Here is a 12,979-nt window from a genome sequence, read left to right as displayed (position 1 = left end):
TATTTGCTGAGGTGCTGATAGTTTTTTGAGAAATGAGTCAAACAATTATTTAAGCATACAGTACAACGTATTTACACGACTCTCCTGAAAACATTGCTCAATGATTTATATTTTTCTCTCAAATGACTAGACGACTTATGAGGCTGAAATTTATAGCAATAATTTATATTACATACATCTTCGTTCACAGTGAGTATGTGTTGATTTCATGGCCAAAAACATTATCTACAAAAGGTATCAAACAAATACAACATTTTGTTGATCAGAAAACTACATGTTAAGAAGTGATAATAATAGCGAGGTTTAGCTGCACGTTATGCGAGCAAACACATGAACGTGAAAGTAAAAAAATTGTGTCGTTTCTAGGTGACGTCGCCACTTTGGGCTTATTGCATGCTCATGTGTGACATCTGTGCGTACGTACGTACCTGGCGTGAAAAATAGTAACTTCTCAAATGCTAAAAACGTTAAATTAGCGACACAATTTTCTGACAATTACATTCAAGTTGTTCGCGGAACGTGCAGCTAAACCTTGGGCTATTGCATGCTCACGTATGACGGCTGCGCGTATGTACGTACCTGACGTGAAAAATTGTAGCTTCTCAAATGCTAAAAACGTGAGATTTAGCGACACAATTTTCTGACAATCACATTCAAGTTGCTCGCGGAACGTGCAGCTAAACCTCCCTAATAATAAGAATAATTAATCTTCTACAGCGCCGGTATCCACAAAAGTGCTCTTGGCATGCTTAAGGAAAAAGTTTCCTCTTGGTTGTCCCCCATCGGTGCAAAAATTATCAAGAAAATTGCACTGTATACTTTCCATAGCACCAGGACGAATGCAACGAAAACGATGAGAACAAGTTTTTTGATTAAGTGCTTTTGTCTGCAACCACATGGCCCCGTTTATCACAATAAATGACCATGACCTTGAATTTAAGAGTTTCTAGGAATCCTAATGTTTACAATTTTTATCGCTTTCAATTTTTTTTTTCTTTTCAATTTGCTCTTTGCTTGTATGAGTTATACTCTCAAAAAGTTGATTAAAAAGGTCGCATGATACAATACATGACCTAAATAAAAATTGTAGGATTGTTGTATGATTAAAGAGTCAATTCATTCTAACATCCTACAACCATTGATGCCGACCACACCCACTCTTTCTTCTTGGCACTGGACACTATTGGTAACTACTCAAAATAATTATTAGCATAAAAACTTACTTGGTAACAAGCAATGGAGAGCTGTTTATAGTATAAAACATTGTGAGAAACGGCTCCCTCTGAAGTAGCGTAGTTTTTGAGAAAGAAGTAATTTGTTACTCAATTTAAAGCCTTCAGGCCTGAAGCCTTTTTTAGGCATCTGAATAAAGCAGATAAATTTGTGCAACAAAGGTGTTTTTTCCTCTCATTACGCTCTAGCAACTGCGATGACAAATTGAGTCAGCAATTTTACAGATTTGTTATTTGATGCATATGTTGGTTTACCAAGTGAGAAATACTGGTCTTTGACAATTACCAAAGGTGTCCAGTGCCTTTAACAGTGGTATGCACTTAGCCAAGTCAATCATCGGACTGGGAACCTATAAACATTAACTGGCTTATGAAATATAGATTGCATACGCCATCATCATCACCATCCGTAACAAAAGCATCAAGTTGAGTTGTCACTCTTTAGAGAAACAAAAAAACAGTCTACAGAGAATATTTGTTGTCTTTACTTGTGTCATTGTAAATGACTATTTGATTATGATTATTTTCAACGAAACAAATTTTGACAAAAGTTTCGAAAATTGTCCACGGCATATAGGCATAGTTTAAGTTTTTGAACTCTTTCAGTGGCAAGGTCATACATGTTTGATCTATTTTAGGTATTCCATTATCGTACATGCACTGTACAATTTTGTTTGTTTACTCGAGAGGTGTCATCAATCGTACATGTATGACCCATAATAATAAACGAGTAATCAGGAGAGAGGCTGAGAATTATCACTCAAGAAATACTATTGACTTAAAGGCAGTGGACACTATTGGTAATTACTCAAAATAATTATCATCACAAAACCTTTCTTGATTACCAGTAATGGGGAGAGGTTGATAGTATAAAACATTGTGAGAAACAGCTCCCTCTGAAATGAAGTAGTTTCCGAGAACGAAGTAATTTTCCACGAATTTGATTTCGAGACCTCAAGTTTAGAACTTGAGGTCTCGAAATCAGAAAGCACACAACTTTGTGTGACAATGGTGTTTTTTTCTTTCATTGTTATCTCGCAACTTCTACAACCGATTGAGCTCAAATTTTCACAGGTTTGTTATTTTATGCATATGTTGAGAAACACCAAGTGAGAAGACTGGTCTTTGACAATTACCAATAGTGTCCACTGTCTTTAAGGATGTGTCTCTCTCTCTCTCAGTCCGGTGGCGCAAATTTCTGCGCTTACGATCACGATTCCCCGCTTGACGTGCAAGCGCCGAATTTCTGTGCTAGCCTTGTAAGCGTAGAATGCCTTGTAACGTGGAGTATGCACGGCAGAAGCCAAAATGTCTGCGCTTACGATCACGATTCCCCGCTTGACGTGCAAGCGCCGAATTTCTCTGCTAGCCTTGTAAGCGTAGAATGCCTTGTAACGTGGAGTATGCACGGCAGAAGCCAAAATTTCTGCGCTTACGATCACGATTCCCCGCTTGACGTGCAAGCGCCGAATTTCTCTGCTAGCCTTGTAAGCGTAGAATGCCTTGTAACGTGGAGTATGCATGACAGAAGCCAAAATTCGCCGCTAACCCATGAAATATGCTTGCCATAAGCACAGAATTCCCTGCTTCCGTAAGCGCGATTCTGTGCTTACGGTAAGCAGAGCCATGAAATTGGGCCCAGATCTACGCCAACCATCACGATCTGCTGCTTTCCAGTCCAATTCTTAATAATTTTGTTCATCCAAGATTTTGCTGGACGACCTCTTCATCTCTTATGTATCAAGGCAAGACAAATTTATTTGTCTTTGCTTATAAGCAAGATACATTTTGTTCGGTGAGAAATGCCTTTTTTTATTATGAATTTCTTTTTAAACAGAAGTTTTAGTTTCCCCCCCAAAAAAAAAATGGCAGAAAGAGTTTATTCCTGAAGTGAAGTTGTTAATCTCCATCAACTGGCTAGCAGCCATTCTTTATGGTACAATTATATTAATCAACATTGCGCAATGATGTGGTCATGTACTTTTTCCCCAATTTAATCAATGTATCTCTGGGGTGACATTAAACTGTGTTCAAGAGAATGGATGGTTGTAAAAGTCGCTGGGGCGTGCAAGCAAGGAGACAAAAGGGCTGGGATGTTGCGTGCAGTATGGGACTCGATTTCATTGAGCTAAAATTTTCGTGGAATTTAGGTGTAAAACAATCAATAGGTACTGTCGCTTAATGTAACATAGTATGTGCCTGCACGTACACACAATTTGTTGAGCATCACATGCAATTTGACCCTTCACGAAACAAAGTCTGCGGACGTGACAGGAATTTAAAATTCACAGAAAAGTTTACAGATTTTGCAACATTATAACACTTTTTAACAAAAGGGAAAGAATAGTGATTGGTCTTAAACAGCCAACTAAAACCTCACTATGGTCATGCCAGTGCCATTAAGCTTCTCACCTTCATCACGGCTAAAACTATGTTAGTTTTATAGGCACTGGACACTATTGGTAATTACTAAAAATAATTGTGAGTATAAAAACTTACTTGGTGAGCTGTTTCTCACAGTGTTTTATATACTATCAACAGCTGTCCATTGCTCATTACCAAGGAATGGAGTAATTACCAATAGCGTCAAGTACCCTTAATAAAGACTAACTAATTACATTAAAAACTGCATTGAGCCCAGTAGCAACAACTACTTCAGATGCATTGAAGTGGACAAGCCAAGATTGTTATATGTATTCAAGAAAGCATGAAGAAAGTAATGGATGAATTATTCCAACTCCTGGTAGTTGGACATAAACCCAAGGCCCCAATGAGATCGATAACAAAGATTTTAAAATTTATATATTTTTAAGGAACTGGAAACATTTGGTAATTTAGATTTAATTGGTCATCAGAGTTGCCAGAGAATAATGTTGCACAAATTTGTGTGCTTGAAGATGCCTGAAAAAGAAACCTTTTAATATTTTGAGTGAGCATCATGGTGAGATAAAAACGAAGCACCATCGGAAACTATTTCGATGTAGAAAAACACACTTGTCTGTGTTGGTCTAGTTGTACTCAGAGTGGCAGCCAGTCAGCAATGAATTTGACGTAGAAGCAGTACAGTCTCAATGTAGTCTTTGATTTGCCAGATTGCTGGATTTTGACACGATACCTTCTTGAGATCGGGGTGATTGGTGATTGGCATATGGTCTTCGTAAGGTTGCAGGACTGTGTAAACGAGGTATTAAAGACACTGGACACTATTCGTAATTGTCAAAGACCAGTCTTCTCACTTGGTGTATCTCAACATATGCATAAAATATCAAACCTGTGAAAATTTGAGCTGAATTGGTTGTCGAAGTTGCGAGATAATAATGAAAGAAAAAAACACCCTTGTCACACGAGACCTCAAAATCTCATTTTTGAGGTCTCAAAATCAAATTGTGGAAGATTACTTCTTTCTCAAAAACTTTATTACTTCAGAGGGAGTCGTTTCTGACAATGTTATATTTTATCAACCTCTCCCCATTACTCGTTACCAAGTAAGGTTTTATGCTTATAATTATTTTGAGTAATTACCAATAGTGTCCACTGCCTTTAAACAAATGTTCTCTTTCTTTGTCTCTTGCAGACTATGTTCTCATCTGCGTAATGGAAGTGTGTCACTGTTTGGCAATAACATCCTCACACCCAGCCAGGCTAGGAAGGATAATCTGTGAACTCCCCTCGGTAAAACCTGAGCTTCTGTCGATCGAATCCTAACTCAACCCTTGACAGAAGTCGGCGTAATTTTTCCAGGTAAATTTACTTTTTAGAGAATTTTAATAAGTTCTCATCACTTTAAAAGATAATCACCGTGGTCATGATGGTTATACTGCTTGAGATTTTTTGTAGAAATTTATTACGAGTTTAAGGATCTATAGGATTGGTTTAAATGTGTTATTTATCACAACGAGGTCGTGGGTTTGAATCCCACGGCTGTAATAAGCCTGTGATTACTGTCATCAGAGCTCGGGAAAGCACTAGGTATACAGTGCTAACACACATCGGTGTATAGGGGTAAAACCAAAATTAATCAACATGTGCATCAAGTAAATGAAAATCAATTCACACACCAGCTTTTTGTTTGTATACTCAACGAGCTACATGTAGGACACAGGCCATGAGTGAGTCTATTGGATATGTTCCATGTGTGTGACACTGGGCCCATTCACATGGTGCTCGCCACAGCCGTCGATTTCACAAAGAGTTAGGACTCGTCTTATCTCGAGTTAGGACGAGTAACTCGTCCTAACTTAGGATTAATCTTAAGGTCTGCATGCTACAGTGCAGGGTTGGGACTCGTCCCAAGTCCTAAGAAAAGTCTTAAGTTAGGAAGAGTTTTGTGAAATCGTCGGCAGACTTCAACTGCTCATGGCGCCCTCTAAGTTGCACGATTCTGCAGGCTTTACATACAGTTTCAAACGAAAGAACCTAGACTTCCTGCATGGAGATTGTGGAGGAAAATGAGTTTTTGTATAATATGGGGAGTCATGCTTACTCATGAAGAATTTGAAATGCATTATCACACCGCCTGCCCTACATTGCTCTGCGTGTCGTTGGCACTCCACTTACACTGGGAGTGTAGAGACATCGCAAGTGTGCTGAATTGCCTATGAGTGCTTCACGCAAGGAGAGTGTGAAGATCATGGACAAGCAAAAATTCCCTGCTTACCCGTGAAATAAGCGCTGAATTCCCTGCTTCCATAAGCGCCGCTTCTTTGCTAAAGGTACGCAGAGCCATTAAATTGGGCCCTGGACCCACCATAATGTAAAAAAAAAAAAAAAAAAAACAAGTGTAAAGTTCTTTCGTTTTGAAACTGAGTGCAAGGGTAAACATTGCCATAAAACCATTTTGGTGCAACTTGTACAGTGAAAAGAATTCACGACATCCTCACTGCCCGGTGGATTGGAATAAAAGATGTATTTGCTTAGCGTTCCCTTCGACTTGTTTGTCTCCCTGGATGTGGAGGGATAAAAAGATGGCATGATCGTCATGAACGATCATAATCTTCAAGGACTTTATTATGAGTTTTTTTCTTGTTTAAAGGCACTAGACACCTTTGATAACTGTCAAGGATTTTCTCACTTGGTGTATCCCAACATTCATGTAAGCATAAAATAACACATCTGTGAAAATTTTGACTCAATGGCTCATCGCAGTTGTGTGAGAATAGTGACAGAAAAAAACACCCTGATAAAAGGCTTCAGCTGAAGTCGTTTATTATTTGAGTGAGAAATTACTTCTTTCTTAAAAACTATGTTACTTCAGAGGGAGCCGTTTCTCACAATGTTTTATGCTATCAACAGCTCTCCATTGATCGTTACCAAAGACATTTTTATGCTCACTTTATACCAATAGTGTCCAGTGCCTTTAACCAAAGAGTGGAATCGTGTCATGTTTCGACCTAAGCAGAGACTCTCTCTAGGGCTTTCTACCTTCGAGAAAATCTCCGCTAGGGACAAACATTTTCGGTAAGGGTGGAAGTGTGAAGCCATTACCAGCAATTGCGTTTATATCATCAGGTCCGTCGGTCGATAAGTAGTTTGCAACACCCATTAATTTTATTGTTTAGAGCAGATCTTTTAACATACAGATGACAGGATTGCTATCTGTAAATAAATAAAACAAATTAAGTTAATCTGAAAGCTCACTGATTGTATCCCTCCAGATAAACATTCCTGTCTGTTATCTGTCTGATTATTGTCATACTTGAAGAGCCCACAACGTTGCTGTTGCTTTTTATTTTGAGTTGAAAATGCGTGTCTATAGAAATTGAAGCAAAGTTGTGTTTTGTCATTGTTGTTTTAACATCCACTTGTAGCGACAATGCATCATGAGTGGTGTATAATGGGCCGCTACAATCCGGGCAAAAATAACACTTGGTTCGTACAGTACTCAGTTCTTATATAGTGCTTTATCACACCACTACGGATGTATCAAAGCACTCAGTATTATGTACTGCGAGGTATGTGTGGAGCTTCGTGTTGAAGTATGAGACCTGTTCCTTTTTTAGCATCATGTAATGGTTTACTAGGTGCTATTTAAGTATGAGACCTAGTCTTTTATGGCACCATGTAATGGTGTAAAGGTGCTATTGAAGTATGTTACCTAGTCCTTTATATGTAGCACAATGTAATGGTTTACAAGGTGCTATTTAAGTATGAGACCTAGTCCTTTATGGCACCATGTAATGGTGTAAAGGTGCTATTGAAGTATGTTACCTAGTCCTTTATATGTAGCACAATGTAATGGTTTACTAGGTGCTATTTAAGTATGAGACCTAGTCTTTTATGGCACCATGTAATGGTGTAAAGGTGCTATTGAAGTATGTTACCTAGTCCTTTATATGTAGCACAATGTAATGGTTTACAAGGTGCTATTTAAGTATGAGACCTAGTTCTTTATGGCACCATGTAATGGTTTAAAGGTGCTATTGAAGTATGTTACCTAGTCCTTTATATGTAGCACAATGTAATGGTTTACAAGGTGCTATTTAAGTATGAGACCTAGTCCTTTATGGCACCATGTAATGGTTTAAAGGTGCTATTGAAGTATGTTACCTAGTCCTTTATATGTAGCACAATGTAATGGTTTACAAGGTGCTATTTAAGTATGAGACCTAGTTCTTTATGGCAAGTCGATCTTTAAGTCGATCAGACCAGAAACACCGGAGCAAGCCCCTTCTCTTCACAAAAAGTGCACTGCGTTCTTTTACATGCATTACAAGACAATAAACAAGTCCCCTCCCCTTGAACTCCCCCTGCTGGACACTAGAGCGCATACCGCGCAATGAGAGCCAACATTGACCTGGGGGCCGGGGACCCAATGAGATGTGGGCCTAGGTCCACTTTCATAGAGCTGCGAAGCACAAAAATTTGCTTAGCATGAAATTTTTGCCTAGATAAAAACAGGATTACCAACCAAATTTCTGCGTGATTTTCAGGATAAGCAAACAACAGCTGAATACCTGTAACTAGCAATATGCAACAAATGGAAATTTGGTTGGTAATCCTGTTTTTATCAAGGAAGCTAAGCAAATTTTTGTGCTAAGCAGCTCTATGAAATTGGGCCTTGGACTGTAGATTGTTTACTAAGTAGATGTAAACAGCCTTGACAGGGTTTGAACTTAACACCTGGACCAAAGGCTGGCCCAAGGCCAGGTAGCTTTGGTGTTCGGCCAGTAAACTTTTGACCAGACAAGTCTGGCGCTCTTGTGTTTTTTAATTAAACAAAATTATTTTGAAGAATAATACCTCACTGTGACTTATCTTCAAATACAAACAATGTGTTGAAATGTTGACTTTGGGTCTGATGTAAATTACCTTTCAATTCTACTGAGTAATGACATAATGATGTTTACTTTAAAATACCCATATTAGGACAAATTAAATCAATCTTCTCTTACATGTCTTAGTGCTTGTTCAAATACAAATCATTAACATGTGTTAAACTGGGTCATTTGTTTTTATTATTTTGATTCTGGTTTTGTGGATAGTCAAGCACTATTTGGTAATTTTATGCATGTATGTTCTGCTACAAGGGACGAGTTCTTAAAGGGACACGCTGCCTTGCATCAGTCAAGTTGGTCCATGAAAAGCATTTGAAACCGTGTGTTATAAAAGGCATAATGGTTAGAAAGATGTTTTAAAAGTAGAATATAATGATCCGCACAAAAATGCCTCGAAAGCGCATGGTTTTCCTTTTACTTCGCGAACTAACACGGGTGGCCATTTTATGGAGTCAAAAACTTGACTCCACAGTAAATGGCGTGACGTGTTAGTTCACGATGTATTAGTAAAACCGTGCAATTTTTGAGGAATTTTTTGTGTGGATCATTATGTTCTACTTAAAATATCTTTCCAACAATATGCATTTTTATAACAAACAGTTTTTAAACGCTATTCAAAGACCAACTTGCTCGGTGCATGGCAACGTGTCCCTTTAACCATGGCTTTGCAACAAAGAAGTGAGCCAGTGGATAGCCTGAGACAAACAAGAGACTCTCCTCTCTGTGCAGCTGGTTCCCGGAAGAACAAAAGTTATTTAAAAACTATAACAATCAACAAAAATATCTAAAATTATGAACTAACACACACACACACACACACCCACATGGTCGAATGGGCCTGATGATACTTCATGGAGGCAACAAATGTGATTGCTTCCATGCCCCCTGATCATTGCCTTGGTGTCCTTAAAATTCTCCAGTAGATATTGACTATTTCCTCATAGGGTGCCTTTTACCAGGGAGAAAAAGCCTTGGTGCTGTTGCCCTTTAAAAAACAAGGCATACAGGCCTAGGGTCAATTTCACAAAGAGTTAGGACTGAGTCTTAACTGAGGACTAGTCCTAGGAGATATACAAAATGTCAGCCTAGTTCTAAGTTAGGACGGCTCGAGATAAGACTAGTCTTAACTCTTTGTGAAATCCACCTGGTCATATTGAATCTAGCAATCAGGTAATACCACTAGAACAAGAAAAAGGAAAGAAAAGACAACTTAGACACAGATGATATCTGTCATTATTACAAAGTTTCCTCTTACATTTCCGCTCGACAAGGGAAGATACACGTAACAGGAGTTATTCCTGTCCACCTGAAGACTTCATCATTCCAATTCTTTGAAGTCTACTAAAAAAGACTTGTTCTCACAATGAACATGTATGAAGTTCATTAGGGCTCCGGAAGACAACAAGGAAACAGTTGATTTATTGTACGTGATCTTACAGGCAAGCTTTAGATAATTATCCATCACATGAAACCCAAAGAGATGAGAGTGTGTTCAAGGTGCATTTTAATTAGTTTAGAACGACACACAATCCCTGTCTGTATTGGATACTCCAGAGTGCAACTAACCTTTTTTCTTTTCAATGAAAAGTCATTCTGTTATCTCTGTGAAAATTTCCATAATGACAAGCATGAGTGCCCACAATTGAAAAGGACCACTGCCACAGTTGAACAAATGGTTGCTGAAGCAGGTGCTCTCGCTTAAAAATAGCTAACAAGGTTTTTTTTATATGTTTTTTTTTTTTTTCAATGGCATCATGTACATGTTCTTTTAGGCGTCAGTCATCAATGATGGATCAGTTCATTTCCAGAATTGCCTGCAGCTTTATTGTTTGAAATTACTTCTCATATGTACCAATTTGGATGACATTCATTAAAAAAAAAAGATAAAACCTGTTGAGGTTTTGTCATCGAAGTCACTGTTCGGAGTGATCCATCAAAGTTTGTAATGGAAATTTTGTGCCAATCAAAACTACGAACGAGCTGGGAGGATAAATTGGTTGTTACAACAACAAAAATTGTTGAGGTTCTCATTTGTGTAGCAATGATCAGAGTGTTTGTTACGGGGAAAAATATAGTCAGCTCTGAAAGGTAGGTTTGTAATGGTACTTTTTAATGTGTAACTATTTTCTAATTTAGATGTTAAGTTTGCATCGGGGATAAAGACTAGATTTATTTTGGTTTTACCCTTACATCGATGTGTGTTAGCACTGTATACTCGGTACTTTCTCATGTGCTATGAACAAAAATTCACAGGCATTTTAGTTGGGTGGGATTTGAACCCGTCCTTTGCTGGTTTTCTAATTTGTGTGTAGTTCGCTTTAGGGCCATTTAGACTAGTCGATGTTTTAAACAAAATTCTTATTCAAAATTGTGAGTGGTGGGGGTCAAAAAGTATAACTTCAATTGTAATTTGTTTTTTAGTAATAAAAAAAAAAGAAGAAGACAAAATATCAAGCTGGCCAGGAATTAGCGATTTCATTCATGAATAAACTTCAAAGTAAAAGTTGTTTGTGAGCCAGGAAAGGCCATTGAAAACTACTGATGTTGGAGACCTTTGATGTTGAAATATTATGCAGCCATTTGGTACTAAAATTTGGGGTGGATTGGTAATGTAGAGTCAAAACAATTTTCCAAAAAAACAAATCGACATTTTTATCATTTACTATTCTGAATGGCCCCTTAGAGCTTGGTTTTCATTAGAGATTTTTTTTTTATTTGCCTGTTGAAATAAATTGTACATTTTTATAATAATAATAATAATGATATCAAAGTGTTATATAGCGCACATATCTTGGAAGTGGAGGTGAATCATATCTTCGTGGAAGTGTCGCGGCCGAGCGGTTAAGAGCACTGAATTCAAACTCTGGTGTTTCTGATCGGCAGAGTGTGGGTTCGAATCCCCAGCCATGACACTTGTGTCCTTAAGCAAGACACTTAACCATTGCTTCGTCCTTCGGATGGGACGTAAAGTTGTTGGTCCCATGTGTTGTGTAAACGCATGTAAAAGAACCCAGTGCACTTATCGTAAAGAGAAGGGGTTCGCCCCGGTGCTCCTGGCTGGATTAACAGCATATTGCGCCACAGCACCTTGTAAACCATTACATGGTGCTTAAGGATTAGGTCTTATAATCTCAAACTTCGTACCACTCCTTGCAGTAATAATACCTGGCGCTTTGTATCCTTTGGCAAAAGGCGCGTTATAAATACGTCATTATTAATTATTATTATTATTATTATTATTATATCTACCAAATAATTTACTCAAGGCGCTATAGTGATTTTGTCACCTTTTTGTTTACTACGTTCAATGTACTTAGTTCAATGTTTCCACAGATGTTTTGTGTATTGTTGCTGTTGTCTCTGTCTGTTTGTTTTGTTCTAATGTGTGATCAAGGGTCCCCATTTTGTGGGCCTGGTGCCTGTTCAGGGTTCCCTTTTGCACCACAATGTACATGTACTTTGATGTTTTTGCAATAAAGGTAATAAACTAAACTAATGTTGGCGCTATGTAAATACTGTATTAAAGCAATGGACACTATTGGTAATTGTCAAAGACTAGCCTTCACAGTTGGTGTGTGTCAATATATGCATAAAATAACAAACCTGTTAAAATTTGAGCTCAATCGGTCGTCGAAGTTGCGAGATAATAATGAAAGAAAAAAACACCCTTGTCACACGAAGTTGTGTGCTTTCAGATGCTTGATTTTGAGACCTCAAATTCTAAATCTGAGGTCTCAAAATCAAATTCGTGGAAAATTACTTCTTTCTCGAAAACTACATTACTTCAGAGGGAGCCGTTTCTCACAATGTTGTATATTATCAACCTCTCCCCATTACTCGTCACCAAGTAAGGTTTTATGCTTATAATTATTTTGACTAATTACCAGTAGTGTCCACTGCCTTTAATATTATTATAGGCCAACTATTTAGCATGTATAGTTCCTCTTTAGGTTTGCAGGACCTGCGGTGGTTTTCACAAAGATTTAAGACTAGTCTAATCTCGAGTTAGTATGATTTATACTAAGTTATTGGACTAGCTTTAAGTTTTTATTAACTCCTATAGGACTATCTTTCTGAAATTAACTTCGTGCTCTTAAATCCTTTGGTGGATTTCACAAAGAGTTAAGACTAGTCTTATCTAGAATTAGCTAGTCCTGACTTGCTTGTTTAAGTTGAGTAATGTCCCAACTTAGGACGAGCCTTGAGTTTTTAATATCTTCTTAGGCTAAGTTAGGACTATTTTTATTTTTTTTAAATCGACCACAGTGCCTAATTTTTTTCTACTGTGTGGTGTTTTCTGATTACTCAGGGAGGGGTTATAATTAATTATACAAAATATATATTAGATGTTGCAAACTGCCTATCAACCATAAGTACCTATGGTTTAAGTGCAAAACATTGTTTAATTGTCTTTCTCGTAGGCTTAAGAGTTCGGCCTTTGAGAAAGGCTTCCGCTAGGGTTGAATTGAAACG

The 12,979-nt window shown here is 37.8% G+C and overlaps 1 protein-coding gene across 2 annotated transcripts in view; it reads left to right on the top strand.

The window, feature by feature from the left end:
* LOC117297521 (leukemia inhibitory factor receptor-like) overlaps nucleotides 1-12,979 on the top strand; it is a 59,148-nt gene that overhangs the window by 28,778 nt on the left and 17,391 nt on the right. For both annotated transcript variants that reach the window (XM_033780608.1, XM_033780607.1), the window contains one exon: nucleotides 4,807-4,973. The gene's annotated coding sequence lies outside the window, so the exon portion shown is untranslated. The remainder of the gene's footprint in view (nucleotides 1-4,806; nucleotides 4,974-12,979) is intronic.

The sequence above is a fragment of the Asterias rubens genome, chromosome 12 (assembly GCF_902459465.1).
Source record: "Asterias rubens chromosome 12, eAstRub1.3, whole genome shotgun sequence".
Taxonomy (NCBI): Eukaryota; Metazoa; Echinodermata; class Asteroidea; order Forcipulatida; family Asteriidae; genus Asterias; species Asterias rubens.
The sequence above is the reverse complement of the archived record's forward strand: the minus strand, read 5'-3'. Positions and strand labels throughout refer to the sequence as shown.